Below are 22030 nucleotides of genomic sequence, written 5' to 3'. Positions count from 1 at the left end.
TGCAGCCATTTAGAAACACTATTCAGATTGTTTTACTTTACATTTTCCAAACCTGAAACACCAGAATGAGTAATTACAAGAGTGTTCACCCTTGCTATTAGTTTTAGAGCCCTCTAGGGCAAGCTGTTTAATTCTTGTCTTCAAGGCTAAAAACTATTTTTCCTTCTTGAGAAGCAGTTCAGAGAATGGCATGGGTTTGATCAAGAAAGATTTGAAATACAGAATAAAAAGAATCCTTCATTATGGGCAGATGCTAGGAATTTCTTCCCCCCACCTCTTTTTTCTGTCTTTGAGGAAGACAAATCACTAAAAGTTTAGACATATTAAAAAATAACAGCAGCATCAATTTTGAGGCAATGTATATTTCAGCAGACAGCACATCAGTCAGTTTGGTTTATAGAACCTGAAAAATGATGTTTTAGCTTTTACTATTGCTTCTGTCAGTGTAGAAAAGATGTAGTTTCTCTGCTTTGGAGTACAACAGATAATACTGTCATATTCAAAATTATACTTATTGCTTATGCATATGATAACTACGACATCTGTCCTGCATTTAATTTTATGTATGTGTTCTAGTGTTTGCTTGGCTAAAAAAAAGAAAGAAAAAAACAGTGTGAGAGTGCACGTGTGTTCATGTATGTAAAGGCATTTTTTAATGTGCAGTGTCTAATTTGTGGAAACAAAATGACAAAAAGAAAAGGTAGAACTGCTGTCTATTTTAGGGAAGGTAATTCAAAAGCACTATAATATTGACCTAAAAGCTAATGACACCTTAGCTTTGGCAACTGCGTTTCTGCAACACAGTGGCAACAAGCTCAGACCAAAACTTTCAGAGCTCTTCAATTTCTTCCAGCCCACTGCATGGATAACAATCTCACCTAGCAGCATTGGTCTTTTTTCACAAAACTAACGTTTTAATGCATTCTGGGTAAATCTTGCAATGACAAATTTAAGACATTATCTAAAACTGCTCTGCGCAGAACACTCCAAGATTATCTTTTCTTACAGAAGATAAAGCGTGAGCCATCATCTTTGTCCACGATGGCAAAACCATCAGGTGTGATCTAGGTAGTACTGATGTCGACCAAGAAGGGATAGCAGATCACTTCCACACTGAGAAAGCACATGAAGGTGAATCCTCCATACAGACCATCCCTGTTAGCCCCTCATATAGCTGTGGCAATTTAGACTAGCAAATAAAGCATTGTATGAGGTCTGTCATGCAGTGTGGTTTATGTACAGTGCAAGACGGTCCTTTCCCTCCATTCATACCTGGAGTCCAAGTTCTTCTCATTCCAGCCTGAACATTCATCTTTTCCTTTGGGACCCATAGCCAGAAGAGCTTAACTCTATGTCCTGACTCCCAGTATACCATTCCAGAAACATTACTTCATTCCCACTCTTTGAAAGTTGGCTCGCTAATAAAATGTTGTATGTGCCAAAATATTATTATTCAGAAGTACATTATTCAGCCAGTCTAACAATACCTTGAAAGAACATGTACAAGTAGCAGTACAGCAGGATCAATAACATCCAGAGGACAGGAGGAGAACAGATCCCTGAGGGTTAGCCTGCTTGAGCTAACTGACAATCAACAAAGACTACATACAACGTGTATCCTTGGCAGTCTAGCACTTCACAAATACAGTGTCCTGGAACAACATAATCCTTTGACCTTGATGGAAATAACCCCTTTAAACAACATTCACTCCCACAAAAAATCCCTACTGTAGACAGTATCGCAAATTATTGATCCTATTTCATCTATTTTAAAAATTATAATAAATACTTATCATTTCATACGCTTCCTTATTCCTCTGTCTTGTTTACTTTATTGTAAGCTCTTCAGGGAGAAGCTAGGTTTTTTAATGCAGTAATGTAAAGTACTAAACCAAACATGGCTTTGAGCACTGCCTTATTTTCAAAACAATAAAGGTCTACTTCATCCAAATATTGCTTGCTTGGTCAAGAAAAAATGTGCTGTCTAGAATCTCCTCCTTTTCTGCCTCTGCTGTAAGATTACTAAACCTATCACTGGATTCATCACTAAAACATGTGGTTGATGAAAGGAGGAACCCTAATAAGACTTCCTCAAGATGCTACTCTTTCCTACACTTCTAGCACTTTCTGTTGCCAACTCTTCCTTGCTTTGCTGACTCCTAATTTCCTTCTGTGCATGTGCATGCTTACATGTGCATGTGCATGCTTACGTGTGCATGTGTGCATTTCCTCCTCGACGAGTTCTTCAAAGCCATTGGTGTTTACACCAGAGCAAGTACAGTGCTCATGATCAACACATAAAAGCAATAAAGGAAACAAGAAAGACAATCTGACTTAGACTGGCTGTGAAATGATACCAGTTCAGTGGTTCAAATCAGCATCAGCCATTCTTGGTCACTGGCCTCAGCCAGCAGAGTCATGCTGTAGTTCTACAGAACGAATCGGTCCCTTCCCCCACTGCAAGAAATCCCTCCCTGGCCTCCAGCTGCCAGATGGAAGTGACAGCCAAGGGTCAGATCTTCTTTTGTTATCAACATGCACTTATTGATCTGTGTCCCCCCAAAGCACAGAACTCCAGCTCAAGCTCAGCTCTCAGACCACAAGCTGTTTTAGGTCCTGGGGCAAACAAAACATTGAAGCCTCATAACTGAGACCACAGTGCACAATATTCCCTTTCTCTTTACTCCCCCCAGACAGTTTCTTACATTTACCAATGGATAACTCTGCGCAGGAGCCTTTATACCATGGCTGTGAGAGTCAGAGCAAGCTGAGAGGAGGGAAGATGTGAGATGGTAATGTGGCAAGGCATTTCTTCATTTCTTTAGGTCTCCCAGGCCCCTTATTATTGCTGGGACGTAACAACATTATGTCTCTTCATACCCTGACTGGACCTGACCTTATATTTTATCACCAAAACTCTCAAATTCTGCTCTCCTGTCCCAAAGAACAGACAACTATAAAGAGCAGCAGAGAAGAAAGAGCCTGGGCTAAATGGTACAAAGGAGAAAAAACACTGAGAGTGCCTGCATCGTCATTCTGATCTGTTTTTCCTGCTTCTCCATGTTTATGGGCTATATTTTTTTGTTGGTGTGAACCAATACAGGCTACACAGGGCTGGCATCACAAACCTTCTAAACACCCATGTCTGTAGAAGGAACTTGCATCCTCCAACATGCTGTCATTGCCACCATCTCATCAGACATACTGCGTGAGCACTGCCCCAAATGCTGGTGCCATGACTTGGTACCATTCTCTGCTGTTTATTGAAACTGCCTAGTCACAAAAGCAGTTCCTGTGTCCCAAAACCTGCCTGAAGTACCTGAATCAGCAGTTATTCTTCTGATTGGATGAGTTATAATGAGAAAAGGTATTTTCAGAACAGTTTTATGTACAGATATGTGCTAACCACTGGCAGTAAGAAAAATCATAAAAACCTTGAAGAATGGTGCAGACATTCCAGGCATGTAATATCCAGTTGTCTCTAAGAGGCAACAACAGCTAGCAGTGAATGCTGAGAAGCCTCTGCTGTTGTTTCAAATATTGTCTTATTTTAATACAATCTTGCTTTTATTTTCACATAGAATCCAGCCTCTTTCCTGCACCAGTAATTTTATGCCTTCTAGAATGCAGTCTTGTAAGAAACACTCAACATTGTGATGAGCACAAGCCCTATTCCAAAGAACTGGTGATGACATGATATTGTCAGCACTAGTTTTAATATCCATTCAGCTTGGATGCTGAACAGACCAGGGGACCTTCCCCAGAGACGTACAGAAATAAAAGGCCTCTGTTTACTTTTTCTTTGCATCTCCTTTAATACATATGTTGGTATTGTTACTGGAGCAAACTGTATTTCAGAAAAGTCTATGCAAATGGAAAATCAGGTACATTGTTATAAGTATCAGGCAGCCTTTTATATGATAGGACAGAAGATGCTGGTGTGTCCAAGTCCCTCTGACTCCCATCTTTTCTGTATGTTCCATACAGGCAAGACGTTGCCTTCCAGTCCTACTCTCTTCCACATGAATTCACAGGAATCTGATGACATACAGAAGTTTGCAGCTGGTTTTGGTGGTAAACGCCCTCCCTGAATATCCACATACAATGCTCCATGCACGTGCTCCTCAGTGCTGGGCACAGTGACCCTCCCCAGGGAGCATTCAATATAAAGCTGCACGGCAGAACAGCAGTGTAGTGTGAGGTGAGACAATAAATGTGATTCCTGACAGCGTTCAGTAATGCACCAAGTGGAATCATTTGTTTCAGCAGCTTATAGACTCACCCTAGTTAAATTCATAATATTCAAGTGCACAAGCCTCTCTCCTTTTTCTTTTTTAAGACTAGAAAATGAGGTTATTGTGGACAGCTCAGGTATCTTGTGTCTGCAGATGAAGTGGATGCTTCTGTGGGGTTTGCACTACCAATTAACTTTCCCAAGTAATGAGGTATAATCCCCTCTGAGAAAACCTGGTTCATCTGTGATATACTCCCTGCAGAGAAGTAGAAATCTAGCAGCCTAAGTTCAGATTCATGAGATTTTTTAAATTATTTTTTTATATATATATTCTTTGAGAAGCTACAGGAATAAAAATTTGACATGGGAGTCCTTCAACTGTTTTCCTCTCTGGGACAAATACTATATAATCAGTGAAGAGTGTTTAACACTAAGAAAGGTAACGATAGTTCATAATCAGTGCCCAAATAAAGCTATGTGTATTAAAAATGTTCAGCCATTCTCTGTAGAAAAAAAATGAAGATAAATGACTGTTATGAACTAATTTAGGGCTGCTACTATAAGATGTCTCAGTTTCTCACATATTATAGGTAGTGAAATTTATGATTTACTCTGGCTTTTATTCACTGCCACTGTAATAAAAAACCCCAACAATTTGGCAGCAATATAAATGGTTTCCCATCAACATGAATAGTGTCAGTCTGTGGACCTGTATCTGTTTTCACTTGAGCTCAAGTAAATCAGAAGTTAACCACTTAAACATGAATTATACTGATACAAGTTTAAGAATTAAGGAATCAGACCTAGACATTGATTCTGCATGCCCTTTGCTAATGAAACCAGCTCTGCTATTGTTTATACCCTAACTGAATGCTATCACAATCATTTGGATACAGTAAACAGCTCTTGCAGATGGCTGACTGCTAAAGAGGAGGGGGAAAAAAAGAGGTGTATAATGGCCACACTAAAAGGCTTTGATAACAACACATCAACTTCATAAACTTGTGTCCTGCTGTAATACAAGTGAACATTCAGCAGACCACAAGCAACAAAGGAAAACATGGATGACTTCATTGGCCATTAAGTCTGATGTGCCCTGATCTAACAGCACGATTCAAAATTAAAATCAAGGAAATTTGTCAACAAGCATTTCCTCAGCTCAGAAGAACCCTCCATTGTTGTAGCTTTTACTCTGTGCCCATGTGGGAGTGTCAAACAGACCATGAATGGGGAGGATACTGGGCAGACTGTCACTATATTTTACCAATTCCAAATCAGTAAGACCAGTCCTTTGAGGCAGAGGCTTAGCCTGTATCAGTTTTACTTTATGCTGGGGACTGGAACTGATAGATGCCATCAGGCTCTAGGGTGGAAAGGAAAATAAGCAATTTCATCTATCCTCCTGCACTCAGACCTTCCAGGCTTGTTCCAAACACAGCAGAGCAAGCCCCTGCAAATCTCAGTCACGGTCGTCCTGAGGAGTGAAATTAAGAGTGCCTTTCTGTGGCTGTGGGAAGATGTTCTTCAGCAATGGGAGTTACATGGAGAACCAAGAACAGATTAGATGAATATTCATTATTCAAAAATAGGATTAAGAAGTAAATGACGGTTTGAGGATGTAATTTGTGAGACAGAATGACACAATCCCATACCATTTAAAGAGCGCCTTCTCAAACTGCCCCCATACTTTCACACCCACACTTCTTCCCTTCCCTTAAATGTTAAAGAGCTGGGGAAGAGGCCTAGTGCACAGAAATTGCATATGGATACATACCCATTTTTTCATATATTTGTGAAAAAAATCTAAGTTCTGGAATATGCAGAAAAAAATCGCACACAGAAAAAATTATTTCTAAGGCATATTTTACTCCTCTAGCCAACAAGTATTTCTAAGTCATATACAGGGCAACATTTGATTTTTCTGATCTAGAATCTTCTCATATAAATACACAGTCAATTTTCAATAGCCATAAGAGTACTTCATACACATCTTTACTGGCTTCACATTTTGCTTTATCAATGAATACGATCATTTTTCAGTAATTAATGTGTTGAAATGTTATTTTTTAAAACTTCTGGTTTTAATCTTATGAACTGCAACATACCTTAAGATCTTTACGCTAGTTCCATCTTTAAAGAATCTACTTTTTGGCAGGTGTTGATGGCAGCAAGTGTTTCTATAAATTGCAAGTGCAAATATGTCTCATAAAATGCATTGCAAACAGAGAATTGAGGAGACATTTAAGAAAATACAACTGAACAAAGCAGTGACATGGATTACAGTATTTAAAAACAGTTTCTTTCTGGCCAAACCATTATTTTTTCAGAGCACTCTGCTGAGTAGTGTAACAGGGAAGTCTCTTTGTACTCCCAATTTTCTGGCTTTTAAGAGTCTCAGTTTAAGAGAAAATTTAAGGATTAAAAAAAAAATTGACAAATAGAGAAGTGAAGAAGAAACAAAATTAAAGCATGTGAAGTAACTCAAAGCGCTCTACCCATGGCTGGTAATCCCCAGTTTATAGATATGGGAAAGGATGCAAAGAAATGGAGTTAGCCTACCTAAACTCACATCCAAAGTCAATAGGACAGTCAGGACAGAACCTTATTTCTACCTCCTAGCCTAAGCACCAAGCTACAGTCCTTAGAAATGTAAAACAATATTCACAAAAAGCATAGTCCTATAAAAGAGAGGGTAGGAGAGAACAGTCATTGAGGTAAGTACTTGTTTGTGGAGATTACTGCCTGCCTCACCGATACCCTAGTGACCACCCTGTCTGCACCCATAATTAGGGCAAGCCCCTCTGTAACTGCATGAGGTCATGTTTTTCGTTCAAGCAGCAGTAAATTACCATGCTTGTTATCACTCCTCTACACAGATTCCCTCAAAAATTAGATTATCTCCAGGGCATCCTTTGCTATTTTGTCATTTTCAGTATCACTCTGGCTATAGCAGGAAAAAAGGATAAAAAAACCCCCAGCATTTAGGGTTTGAGAAACAAAGATATTAATGTATGGGGGGCGGGGGGGGGGGGTGGGTGGGAAGAGAGAAAGAAGCAGATCATCCTGGAACTGCCAATTTTCTGTATCCTTTGAGGATTAGATCCAAGCTTATAATTTCAGTGAGCAATTATCTAAATAGAAATGCTCTAATTGCACTAGGATTGTGTTTTCTCTGGAGTGTTATTTCTTTCAAGTATCCTGCTGTTTATTTATATTCAGCTAAATAAAAGGTATGCTGAGCTACCCAGCGATTTACACTGCAGTAGGGATGTTACCATTGGTACACAGGAGATTGCTGGTAGAGCACAGAAAACCCTCTAGGCTGTTCTAACTTACTAGAACTAAGCCCATTCCAGCCTCTGTATTATCAACTCACAGTTTAATAAAGAAAACAAAGCAATTCTTCCTGGATGATTGTCAATGAACTGCTTTGTTGCCTCTGGAATCACTGCCAGCTTGGGGAGAAGTAGAGAAAAAATTAGGCATGATGCACAACTACCAAAGCAAAACAGCTTACCCGGCTTGGTACCCCACGTGTCTGGAAGCAGCAAACATGTTAGGGAAGAGACTCTCATGGAGGCAAAACACCGCCACACACATTGTTCCTTCAGTAGTGATAGTAGTTTACACCGATCATTTCAACATGCCTTGACGGCTGCTATAATCAATATTACAAATACACTGGGAAAGAGAACAGCACTAAGACAAACAGCCAAGACACGAAAGACCTAACGCTTGCTTATTAAAGTTTTGTACCTAGTAAGAGCAGAAAGGTTATAAGGGTTGGCCTCTATTGTTATGCACCTTACGCACCATTGCATGAGAAAAGTTCTGTCTATCTTAAAGGTTAATAAGCCTGTAAGATGTGCACACATTTGAGGGGAAGGCAAAAACTCTCCTCCACAGGAAATTGTGGTGATTGTCCAAAAACGGCTCCTATTCCACCTTCTCCAGAATTATAGCAAAATGTCAGAAGGAAAAGCAGCAAGAGGAAACTCAAAGATCATTGCAGTCTTCTTGAAAAATGAAATGGATCACATTAGTCTAGGAAATCTTAGTGGCAACATTACTATGTGGTACATAATTCTTAAAGGATCAGGCAACAGAGGAAGTTTCCTATTGCCCGTATTCATATCAAAAGCTACTTAATATCTTAATTTGTGTTTATTTATGTTTATACACAGTAGAGATACAGAAAAAGGGGAAAGGACCAAAACTAAGATAGTTTAGAAAAGGATAAAATTCAGAAGAATGCGTGAAAATTATATCACTACAGGGGCACTAAGTATCAAGTCATGAACAATTCCCTAGAAACGTCACTGCTTTTTCCAAATTCCAATCAAGAGTAACTGCTTTATGTTAACAGCAAAGAAACAATGAACAGCATGTTCCTCCTCTTCTTAATGTGCCACCATTAATGGAGAACTTGACAGGAACAGTAAGCAAAGAGGATCTTTATCTGCTTTAATTTCATTTTTGTGCAGAATAAATTGCACGATTCCATTTAACCATTTTCAAACAGGACAGCAACTTTTAGAATCATGGCTCAGTTCTCGTTTCAAACCAAAAAAGCATGGCAAATAGGAGTTTGTATACAAGCCTAATTTTTGTACCAAATTTTACCATGCAAAACATGCACAGAGCACCTGTTGTTGAGCCACAGGCATCTGTGACACAGGTCCCAAGAATAAAACACAAAAATATGCTAACTAGTAACTAAAACCATAACAGCCAATAAATTCCAATCCCTGACAGGGACTGAAAAGCATACATTTCAGAAATACACCTACTTGAAGCTAATTCTCTATGCTGCCGTGAACATTACCAGCAGAGAACCAGTATCTACTCACCTGTCCTTTAACAATGAGGAAGATGACTGGGAGGAAAATAAACATGATAATTTCTTGTCCAAAGTTGTCACTCAAATTGATGGAGCATCTGGATTTTTCCACAGCTGAATTAAAGGAGACATTTACCTGCTAATTTTATTGCTTTTCTCTACTGTCGAGGTTTTGCCCCAGCCGGCAGCTAAGCACTACGCAGCCGCTCACTCACTCCTCCCTGTACAAGGGGATGGGAGGAGAATGAAAAAAACCCTCGTGGGTTCAAATAAAGACAGTTTAATAGGATAACAAAGGAAGAGAATAACAACAACAACAATAATAATATTAATAGTAATAATAAAACAAGTGATGCACAAATGCAATTGCTCACCACAACAGAAGGAAAAAAACAACCACCTGATGCCCACTCTGTTTCCGAGCAGCGATCCCACCTTCTGGCTAACTTGCCCAGTTATATCTGGAGCATGATGTCATATCGTATGGAATATCTCTTTGGCCAGTCTGGATCAGCTGTCCTGGCTGTGCTCTCCTAACTGGCAGGGCCTGAGAAGCTGAAAAGTGCTTGACTTAGTGTAGACACTACAACTACCCAGCAACAACTGAAAACATCAGTGTGTTATCAACATTATTCTCATACTAAATCCAAAACATAGCACTATATCAGCTAATAGAAAAAAAAATTAACTCTATCTCAGCCAAAACCAGGACATCTACTTATCCAACTGAAGTGAGAACATTTAGAGCCTGGGACATCCAACACCAGAACAACACCAGAACAGCCTTGTGCATATGCAAAACATGAATTAGCAGCAAAAAAGGGGTCTGCATAAACAGACCAGTTTCAGAACTACTCTTGAGGGAAAAATCCTGCTTAACCAAGTGGAAGTTTTTTCTGGAGCAGTGTATTTTTACCCTTTAAGTCCATGCTTCCTTTCAATCACTTAAGAAATATTGCCTTGCAGTATTACAAAATTTTCACACATAAAGTTTTCTAAGACTGGTGCATTTTAATGATTAAACATTTGGGACAAGAAGGCCAAATAAGTCTTTGCTGCCTCCTTGTTCAAGTTTACTCCCTTAGAGCCATGAGCTCAAGGATGGAAAATCTCAATGCGGAAGCAGAAATCCACAATATGATTTAGATATTTTTCCTCAAAAAAGGATCTAACGATAGGAAAAAGATAGGAATGCTGTGCAGATTATAAAGGGTTTTGGACAGCAGAGCACTCAAGAATCCCAGACCAGTCTTCAGCTCTTCCATGCCCCGTTTCAGCTGAAAGGGCAAGAATGTGCCAGCAAAGAACTTGGTGTTTCGAACATCACACACAGATTTGGGGATCTACTTTTGCAAGTCCTGCTTGTTCACCTTTGTTTTTCTTCTTGCTCCAGAGAAGTTCCAAAATAGTATTCAAAACCTAAGCTTTTATGGCATTTTAATGACCTTGGGATCCCCAGTTCTTTGGGAAAAAAAAACAAAACTGGTTCTCTATATGTGCTTAGAGGTTCATGCATGTCTGTCTTCATGTAGTACTGATGTTTTATTATTTTTATACAGGTATCATGATATTCAGTGGTGGAAAGAAAGCTTTTCTGAAACATAAATTCATACCTTGCTCTGTCTTCCACAAAATGATTTTTTTACCACCTAGTTTGCAAAATGCGATTACACAATTGCTCTTGCAAATTACAGCAATCATTCAGATTTCCAGAACCCAAGTCTATTCAGGAAAACCAGATTTAGAATTGAAAAGCTGGGGGATACAAAATAAAACAGTACCTTAAATTCTAAACATAGTTGGTAGCAAATCATAAAATTCTAGCAATATTTTTCATCATTTAATCTCAGCATATGGCAAAGACAAAGGATAACTTGTATTTGATCATAAAGGCCTCTGTATTTATTACTTATTCCCTATTACGTTGCTATCACTGCCAGTAAGTGTTTCTCTAGTAGATTCAATGTTAGCCACACTGTGTTTCAGCAAAGCAAGGATTTTAGGACTGCATTATCTGTCAACTGAATCTGCGAATGTAATGTGTTCTGGGATCATCTTCCAGTTGGCTACTAAGCTGTTTGTTAATACACTACTGAAATGATTGGAATGACAGTAACCTATCATAGACATAATACTGCCAACTTACCTAATTTCAAGATAAACTTATGCTTCTTGACCTACTAGTTTCATTAAATAAAAGTTAGAAATTTTCTGGCTAGGATGAGAAATAATTTTTAAGATTCCTAATTTTCAGACAAAATATGAAGAACAGTTTTCTCTGCAATTAATTTGGTATTTTAATTTTTACAAAACTATTCCAGGAAGAGGCAATATCTCGAAGGCTCTCAGTTTCCAAGATAATTAATGAACTTCTGGATTCTGAAGCAACAGTTTGTATCTCAAGCTTAAATTCTACTTTATCTCTGCTTCATTATCTCCATCTCAGTTGAAGACAGTTACATACTGTTTTCTGTGTTATTACTGGTTGCAGTAGCATTGTATTTCTATTTATTATTAGCATAGTATTCTCTCACCACACATTCTTTTCTAGCTGCTTCAATGCTGCTGACTTTCTTAAATATATTATTTGAACTGTGCTCCCAATTTCCTGTGAATAAGACTCTCTCTTATTTGCAGCTGGCTCCTAAGATAGCCTTCTCTTTCTTATACATATTCATATATCAAATGGAATTTGTATTTCTCCTGTATCTTATTAATTTTTTTATACTAATACAAAAATTAACACTTTTAAAGCAAAACCCAAAGCAGTGTTTCAGTCATATTCCTCACATACACCAGAAAGTGCCTTACTTGTGGAATTTCACCTACAGTTTAATTTGATAGTGCTGATTAATACAACCCAACAGATAGGCATTGGCCCCTTTTCACAAGGAACAAACCTGATCTATTCTGTTAGTGTCCATGAAACAGACAAGCTTGAACAGTTATACCACCATAAGAAACTACTCATCACCTGTGTTTGTAAATATTCTCTCTGCTTATGGACAAATATTTTCAATCCTGTTCAGTGCACTATCTACATTAATGAATCAAAGATACAGGGATGCAAACTGTTTTCACCCACTTTTTTCATTATCAGTCATGACCTTGCGTCCACAGCAAGTAGAATGCATGTGTGCAAAAGCAAGCAGTGTATTCCCATTTTATTGTCACGTTTTATGCTCTAGAACTATAGTAGCTTTTCATTTAATTCAAAGAAAATATTTGAAGCCATCATTGCCTGCATGAACCATTCTCCTCTAATGTAAATGAAGAGAATTATGCTGTGTCTAAATTCTGTGTCAGTATTCCTTTTCTCCTGTCTTAAACCAGCCTCTAAGTGAAGATGTTTAACTGCAAATGCAGACGTAGCTATACTAAGTTGGCACTTAAGGCTCTAGAAACAAGTAAAGCACCACGTTTGAAAATTTCACCAGTTCGGAACTATTTGCAAAGTTTATGAAAAGCAAACCAAAAAGAGATATTGAAATTAAATACACAGAAATAATTGAAATACTAAATGCATGTACCGTGTACCACAAAGCCAAGAAGACAATATCAAATGGGTAAAAAAAAATCTTCAGGAAAAACAGAAGAACAATGGCATAATTTAGCATATTTGTACTTGGGTCAGATCTAGCTGACTGCTTTGGAAAGGATTCTGCTCAAAGTGAAAGGTGAACAGACGAAGGGAGATCAGAAAGGAGGCGGGTGTTAGTCATTAATAAAAATAATCTGGGAGAATGCGATGAGTAGCGAATGTATTATGTTGCAGTAAACCCTCCAAATATTTGAAAAAATACTATAGCAGTATCTTCATTCCCTGGATTGTTATTAAGTAGAAGGCAAACAAATGCTTCTTTGCAGAAACAGGGTTTGGAGCTCTGCCAGGAATGGTCACATCTAACAGACATTATTTATGACTGTATAAAGTGCAAGAATATTAGTCATTTAATGAATAGCTGGAGGATGTCTGTTACAAGACATGAAATGATCATAACTTGTTAAAGGTAAAGAAGGTTAAAAATGGGAATTTCTTCACTCAGGAAGCTCTTGTGAGCCCAGAACAGTCTCCACCTCAGGTCTACAGAAATGCATTTTCTAGCTTCTGCTAAAACAGCCATCACAGGCATCACTGATGGCCTTTTTAAATTCAAGACCTAATATCGTCTTCTCCTTACCATCTCTTACAAACCCCCATCAAAATCTTTGACATCCCAAATTACCCATCTCTCACTAAAACCTCAGTTTGGTACATAGTTGTATACTCAGTGGGCTTCCTCCCTGCCTTTCTTCTCAGAGCTATGTTCAGTAGTCTCCTCTTCTTCCTCCTCCCTTCATGCTCTGTGGACATTTTCCAAGGGGCTCTTCTCACCCTACCTCTTTTTCACATTTTCTATTTTTACTCTTCTGTTGACCTCATTCTCTCATGTGGTCTCTCCTCAAGCTGGGACTGACAACCCTCAAATATTCCTCTTTTGCAGATCTCTACCCTGCCACCTTTCTCTCCTCTCTCAGATACTGCAATACTAAATATAACAATAGAATTACATGTTTATCACACCTAACCTCATTCCATTGCCCTTCTCTCCTAAAGGAATCTTTTACCCAACTACAGATGAAAGTTTTGAGACAGAGCAGCCATAAGATATGTAGTTTTTCCTTTATTTATACCTAATTTGTTTTTCATTTTTCATCATTTATTCTGATATTTAAAAATGCATATTAAAGAGGGGGAAAAAGAGCTCTCTGAGAAGGAGAAATTCTCTTTGGATCTGTATTCAAATAAGGAGATGAAACAGGATATGAGAAAACAATAGCTTTTTTGTTAGTGGTCAGAAGACACCTGAAATTCCATGAAATACGGAGCTATTTATATATGGAATCTAATTACATATAGTGTTCTGTACCTCTGCCACTGAGTTTTGTGAAGCAGCATGGGTTAAAGGTTTTGTTGCTTTTTTTTTTTAATTGTGGTTTTACATTATTTTTGCCTCCTTTAGAGCACCCCCCCCCCCATTTTCCTAAAGAATGGCTGTTTCTAGCCATCAGACTTTGCTACCTCTGTTATAACAAACCAGCCATACCTATTTGCTCAATCTATTTATTCAGTTTCCAACACAGCCCAGCCCAGCACAGTATATCTGGCATCATGTATCATACATATCGTGCAAAAATTTCTCTCAAGCATAATCATGGCTCTTAACACTCAAACTTTGCCACACAATGACAAGGTCTCCACATTACCAGAATTACATTCCCTCCTCCTCCACCCCCATCCAACTCCTCATCAGTCTCTAGCATGACTCAACCCTGTTGAAAAGCAGTAGGTTTACAAGTAATTTCATTTCTTTCAAGTGAGATACATCATATGGAAGAAATAAATAAAATGTTTTACAAAAGTTATTTTCAGTGCCTGGTCCCTGGTGGATAGTAGGGTCTATCTGATTTCATAAGCTTCTTCTAACTGGGATTTATTCCATATTAGTTTTGGCTTAACCAGAGTGATATTACCATTTTGCAGCCCACACTATGATGGAGGCAGAACCATGCCCAGTAGCACGTCAACATTTCCTTCTAACTCTTTAAGTGACAAACATATTTTGGAACTATTCCTGTTGTTACAATCATTGCCTTATCTCCAAGACTGTGGGCAGGGTAACAGCTGCTTTTGCACAAATGCATTTTTCCTAAGGTCCTGTGCCGAGGGCCATCTTTTACTTGCCAAAACCCCAGACTTCAGCTGGACTCTGAGGTTTTCAACACATTTTTAACAATTTCACTTCCAAAGAGTAAGCAGCTTACTGGCTAGCCATGAGATGTTACGTATATGCCCTTCTTTGTCTCCCTCTCACTGGTATATTGTCAGTGTGGTAAGCTGTGTTAAAATTTATACAAAACAAAAGGAGGAAAAAAGAGAAAATGACTGTCATGTATCATCTGGAGGAAAATGAAGTTAAAGTATCTTATTTTCAGGAGTCATGAGGGATTGAAACCAGAAGCAAATATTTATCTGGATGTTGCAGGAACTGATACATCATTATGATTGCAGCTTGGTTGTTGGTTTTTTTTTTTTCTTTTAAGAGTTCCATGGTGTTAAAATTTTGAGGATGAATTATGCCAAGTTTTGAGTATCCCCTGCTAGCTGCTACTTGCCCTTACTTCTAGTCAAATTACTTGCATTGATAGCTGTCAGCACTGTGCAGAATTAAGAGCCGTCTAGGAAAAGCATCCCCAAACCTACAAAAATAACTGTAAAAGAATCAAATAGGGTAGATGTGAAAAAAGAGCGATGAGGGTTAACAGAGGAGAGATGGTTCATAGAATTGAAAGGGGCCAGGTAGTAGCTGAAATTTCAGTATTATAAATAGGACATTATGTAGCTGAACTAAAAATAGGAGTTTTATTTTTACTTAATGTTACTCACTGCTGGCTGCTGACCTAGAGAAAGAGGACTCAGAAAGGAGAATCAAACAATTCCCCTCAACGATGCAAAACAAAACCACTAGCCTGGCTCCAGTGTCTATTTGTAAACTAAGAATACCATTTCCTAAACCAATTTCAAAAGATGTCTAATTGAAAGAACTCCCTAATGTTGCTGTGAAAAGAATGTAACAGAATACAATTTCTGCAGAAAACCAACTGCAATTACAAATTCCCTGCCTACATACTTGCACATAACAGAAAATCACTAGTATACCTAATCTGATTCCTTCACGCACTTTATATGTATGCAATTGTTGTCCTATGCTGTAAGCAGTCTCTTCTCAAGAGTCATAATATATTATCATTCCAGTACTCGGTTTCAAGTCAAGATTGAGGGGCCCAGCATAGGTTTGGAGGAAAATGCTACGTCAGCCTGCCACCTGCCAACTGTCTCCGGGCAGCATCTTGTGTTCTTCCCTTTCCTAAGGACCAATTTTACACTTAAACTGAGAATCCTAATTTAGCTATGGTAAAACACCAGCTTATACGACCAGCTGCTAAGGTGGCATTCATAATTTGTTTCATTTAAAGACAAAAAACAGATGAAACTAGCACAAGCCTAAACCACCAAATTTGGATTTAGTCTCAAGCCCACACATCTAATCCTCAGGACAAAAGAGACTTGAAACCATGGTTTTGGTTCTGCTTACAACGGTAAGAGGAAGCTGTGAAATAAAAACAGATCTGAATCTGAACTTAAGTTCACAGATGTTTAAGTCCATGGCTTTTTTGTTGGGCCCATCACTAGCTAAAATCTAAGTCTCTTGATAAACCTGAGGTCTCCCCAGGCTATTTTTGGCTATATCTGCCAAATACTGGATCTTTGTAATGTACTATAGAGCCCATATGTTGAAGCATTTATCACCACTTTCACAGGAAGCTGAAATGAAGATGAGAATGTAGTGATTTAACTTTGGAGAGTAAGCCATAATTACTTAAAAGGGTTTATGGCAACAACAAAAATAACTTGCATTATTTGTCATTGGTGGTCAAGTTGAAATAAAGGTATTTATTATAAGAAATTATTATAATTATTTAAGGAAAAATACTTAGCATTTGTGCAGTGTGTATGTAAATGTACTAGCCAGTCATGCTTTCTCTTGGGCTGAAAAATGGCAAATTCCTTATTTGCTATATTTGTACACCATTCGCATCCTTCATTAGTATTAGCAATATGATTTGTTTGGGAATGGCAAGACTCAGAGCATAATTCTGCGCTTAGCTTAAATAATTCTAAAATGCAGGTTAGCACAGAGGCAGATGATAATTGAAAACTTCTTGCTGCTGCTAAGCTATTTTAGCTTCTCTCACTGTCAAAGCCAAGTCAAACACACCTAAATTAAAATGCCTATTTGCAGTGTCTTAAAAGACAACAGAAAGATTAATGTATTTTGTTTTCTCTCTTGATTTTAGGAAATATTTTTTCACTTTTCATATGCTGAATCAAAATCCCAGAATAAAAGGAAACACCGTCCCTAAGGTTGCACTGTTGTATTACTGCTAGGTTTCAATACAGCAGGCAGCTTCAGAGGAAAACAAGAACCATACACCTTCCATATTTGAAATGTTGGCTAAATTTGCCATTTCCTTTCTTTCACTGTTGTACTAATTTTTACACATTTTTATATATATATACACATACACACACACCACTGCAAACATAGTTTTGGATGCTACTAGTAATTTCAACAAACCTACATTGTTGCCTTTACTTTTTCCTCTTGCCCTTCCCTAATAACTCACTCACATAAAACAGACAAGAATTGCTGTGCAACCTCTGGAACCCTCTTGGCTGCAAGTGGAAGACAACATGACAGCTAAGGAAAGGAAACAGCAGAGCCCCAGGTTCATGTGGCCTGCGCTTGCCAGGCATGACCTACATCTCTTAAGCACCATTTTTAGTGTAAGGACGCAAGGAAATTTCAACTTAGCAGCACCATGATACTCTAAAACTGGCCTGTTGATCTATAACCACAAACAATGCAAGTCCCAACAAGCCACAAATAAAAGTCCCTATGAATAATGTCCCAAGTTCTTCCTCAGATATTCAAACAATTAAAACAGAGATATTTTCATATGAACAAGTTTCCCTGACTGCCATTCTGCTCAAAGGAAGAATTCTCACTTCACTTGCAGGTATGGCCTTTCTGATTCCCCTGTATAATGTAGAGTACACAACTTCTGTATGCAGTATCTTCTAACACATGGTTAAGACCTAATAAACAATTAGAGATAACGTTACAGTATCTCAAGTGAGTATTGGACTCTGGAATTGGTTTCCACTTGATGCACCACTCCCTGCAATAATATGCAACTTAACTTACCAACTAGGAGATTTAGCTCAACTACGTCATTTTCCCCCTCACCTTGAACACAGCCCCAAGCATAGAAACAGAAGCCCTTGAACACAAGCCCAGCACAGAAAAATCCAAGGGAGAATGTTTTGCTCTTGTTATAACTAGAAGATGATTTAAGAGTTTCCATTTTAAATACCAAGAAGCTCCAGAGGAGAGTTTCAGGTTTCCTTGTTGCTACCCCTCTTTAGCCTTCATGCTATCTATTCTTGGCCATCCTGCAAAGCAGAACCAACAGCAGCACAGCTGCATCAGGGTAAGGGCAAATCAGCTTTCTGAAGAAACTTCTAGTACTTCAATCTATTCCTCACACCGAATACTGTAACCCCAGCCAGCCTCTTCTATTTTCCTAGTTAAAATAAACAAACTCTCTTATCACAAAAAAGTCTTGTATCTCAAAACCCGTTCTCCATGGTTGCCATCTGCTAGCTGTATGAACAGTGACCAGGCTTTGAACGGTTTGCTCTCGCATATCACACACTTGTACATCCACCTAAATGAAGCCACTGCGGACCAATTATGAAAGAACTGTTATTCCATTTGGAATCACTCATTTGGGGATTTGATTTTTGATTTGTTTTCCTCTGAGGTTTTTTGGAAGCACTAGTGGGATGAAGTTTAAATTAAATTGGGACCATCAGCATCCCAAAGACAACTATTCAGTAGCACACATTTAATATTGATTTAATATGATTATGTGGGCTGCTTGTAACCGCAGCTGTCTAACTAACACCACTTACACACAAAGTACTTTATATATTCATTACCAGTAATGTTAGAATATGAAGCAAACCAAAATACAGCAAAATAATCCACACAAATATGTAGCTCTGAAAGCTACAGAAAAATGTAAGAATTAAAAGCTGGAATTTTCAATTCACAAAGACAGCTCAGATGGATTGTTTCATGAGTCGCACACAAAGTCTAAAGTGCCACTGGATAAATAATTACAATACTACAGAATATACAAAGCAAGTGACAAACTGACCACTACGCTACCCAAAATGAATCACTAATAAAATAAACTGCAACAATACCAGTTGTCTTTGAGGATGACCTCATATTCCTGGCTGCTTCCAGAGCCAGGTGCATCAGCCAGTTCAAATATTCTGTTGAACTTTGGAAAGGAGGAATGCCTGTATCAGCACACATCATTGCTGTTTCTAAAATACCTATTATAGCCGTAACTACAAATCTGGGGTGAGAGGGGAAGAGTGAGATGTAGTCTTCTATTCCTACCAAAGAACACATAGAGAGTTATTTACAAAATCAGCATTGTTCCCTGCTGCGATTTGTGGTCACACGTGAGTTCCTGTGCTATGGCCCTGTTCAAAGCCCAGCACAGCAAAGTCCAACCAAATTTGCGTATTTCAACAGTGTTCTGGGCACATCAACTTAGCTTAAAAAAAAAAAAAGTGGGTGATAAATAAAGTGGGATTGTGCAAGAGAGCTTGGCATCAACAGGTGGTCGATAGCATCCCTAGAGTCCTTCAGGGCACGGGGGACATCTGTCAGAACTTGTGGCCCCAAGGACCCACTGAGGGAAGACCATGGGTGTCATTTTACCTGAGGCAGAGACCACGGTTGGACCACACGGCCTCCGGGGGCAATGGCAACCACACCAGCACCCAGCACGCAGCCCTTCCGAGGACTGAGGCCATTCCTCCCCCAGCACCCGGGCACAGCCAGGCTGCAACTGTGGCCACCGGCCAGGCAAGGCGGGAGGGAGGGGGCCCGCACCCACCCAGGCGCCCCTCCAAGATGGCGGCCCGTCCACACGGAGCCCCTCCCGCGCGCGGCGGGGAGGCCGCTGCCTCCCGAGGGGACAGTGCGGCCGCTAGGCGGCGCTGGCGGTGCCGCGGAGAGCGGGGCGGCCGCGGCAGGAGGCCGGGCCGGGCCGGGCCGGGCCGGGCCGGGCCGTGGAGCCCGGCGGCGTTGGTGGCTGCGAGGCAGCGAAGGGAGACGGCGCTGCCGGCCGAGACGGTGGCGGTGAGCGAGCAGCGCCGAGCACTGGCGGCTCGCCCTGAAGCTGCCGCAGGAGAGGGCGAAGGCCGCCCATTGGAGCTCAGGACCGGCCGCCGGGGCCGGTCTTGGGAACAGCTGCCGCTGGGAGACACGTCCGGTGGCTGTTAGCGTGGGCTCAGGGAAAATACCTAAAAATTCCCAATATTCTTCCTTGCAGGCTGTAAACGAAAGATTTCCCAGCGGATCGCATGGAAGGAACCACAATCATCACTTGGGTTCGCATGCAAAACATCACTTTGCAAATATCTGCCTAACTTAAAAAAAAACCCAAAAACCTCCACAAAAACCACCAACCAAAAGAGCGCAGTGATCCAAGCGTGGGGAATAACCATTTCAACCCAGTGCTGGAGGAGAAATTAGCTTAATGTTGTACATATTTACTTACAGTCACGATAGTCCAGCCTAGGTTGCTGGCAGCAAAGGTCAAGAACAGTTTTTAATCAAAGGTTTTGTAAAACTACAGCGTTGCCTTTAGACCACTGATTTCATGCTAACAAAACACAGTTACCTGTTCTTTCAGCACCTTAATATTGGGGATGAGATGGTCCTATCTGGGTTCCAGTAATATAACTTTGTTACACATGTCTGTATTCTTGAAGGCATTTGAGGTTTTTTCCCAAGCCAAAACAAATGCCCAGATTCTGGATGGTTGATGTCTGTACTGGGGATGAGCTTTGTCAAGCCAATAGTAACATCTTTTCCAGGCAATGAATGCCCCAAAAGATCTTTCAGCACAGTAACCTTTTTGCAATGTAGCTTGTTTTATCTAGGGGTCTACATAAAAAATAAACATCTCACTGGTTAAAGGGATAGCTCCATATCAAAGTTCCCAGCCTTCAAAATATCACCAAATAGTTTAAAAGAATAATTTCAAAGCATGACAGTTCACAAGAACCATTTTTAGGCTAAATATATATATTTTGTTCCCAGTGATACATTTTTTGGTACGCGGTGATTTAAATAGGTTTGGGGAACCTGATGTGAATTTAGTATTCACTTAAGAGTTTTTATTAGTAGACGTTCATTTACCATGAAGCAGGTTCTGTTGATTAGCAGCATGGTTACCACCGAGCCTCACTTATAGCAAACACCTATTTACCTTGAGTGATGCAAACACCTCTGTGAAAGAGGACAGATATTAACTTCATCAGGTTCCTCCTGTTACACCAAGCAGAAGTAGAAATAGCAAATTACAAGGGAAAGTCTCTGTAGGATAAACAGAATCTAATAGGACCACTAAGATTTTCTATGATACTCCATTTTAGTGAATATTAAAAAAAAAATTTGAATGTGTAGCTTGAGTCTACAGTCCTAAAATTCATTATGTTGCCTAGGTAGAAAATCCCTTTTGCTTAAGCACAAGTGTTAATAATTAATTTTTAACTAAACTCTCAGATTCTGATATCATAGTTTTCCTGTTGTTCATGTAATTTTAGGTATTCCCCAGAAATGTGTTTTCATTTATATCAGAAAAATTTTGTATTAGATGTCCTGAATTCTTTTAAAGCACAGGTAGTGCCAACATTAAGAAATGCCTGGCTGTTGAAGACACTATTTGTGTGGTGTAGAGCTTTAGCAAAGTGGGTAACACATCAGAAATGTTCATTACAATGATTCACAATTACAGTAGGCAGAACTAACTTTTCAGCTACATATTTTAGGAACAGTTATTCATATTAATCATTCCTATGTACCAAGACTATGTTTCTCACAGAGGTTTTTTTTAGTACAACCCGATTTTCAGGAAGTCATGCACATCTCTAAAATTCATAATCAGCTCATCCCTGTGTTTGTGAGCAATTATCCCAAATGTCTGAATAACCAGTGTATCACTTGGGAATCAGGTGGGAAAAAACAAGCAGCCAGAATACTCATAGGACTACAGTCCTCAATCAAATTGTACAAACGCTCAGCTCAGCTGAATCTTGGTTTTACTGCAAGGTCTAGAAACTACACATAGTCTTTATCTGCAACAAATGCCTCTGCCATTATTCCTTGAGGGTGTATACCAACTAGAGTGAAACAGGGAAAGACAAACAGTATATTCATAATATATTAACACTCAGCACTGCAACTTAACAGTAGTACCAG

Source organism: Grus americana, chromosome 13 (genome assembly GCF_028858705.1).
Source record: "Grus americana isolate bGruAme1 chromosome 13, bGruAme1.mat, whole genome shotgun sequence".
NCBI classification, from domain to species: domain Eukaryota; kingdom Metazoa; phylum Chordata; class Aves; order Gruiformes; family Gruidae; genus Grus; species Grus americana.
The sequence above is the reverse complement of the archived record's forward strand: the minus strand, read 5'-3'. Positions refer to the sequence as shown.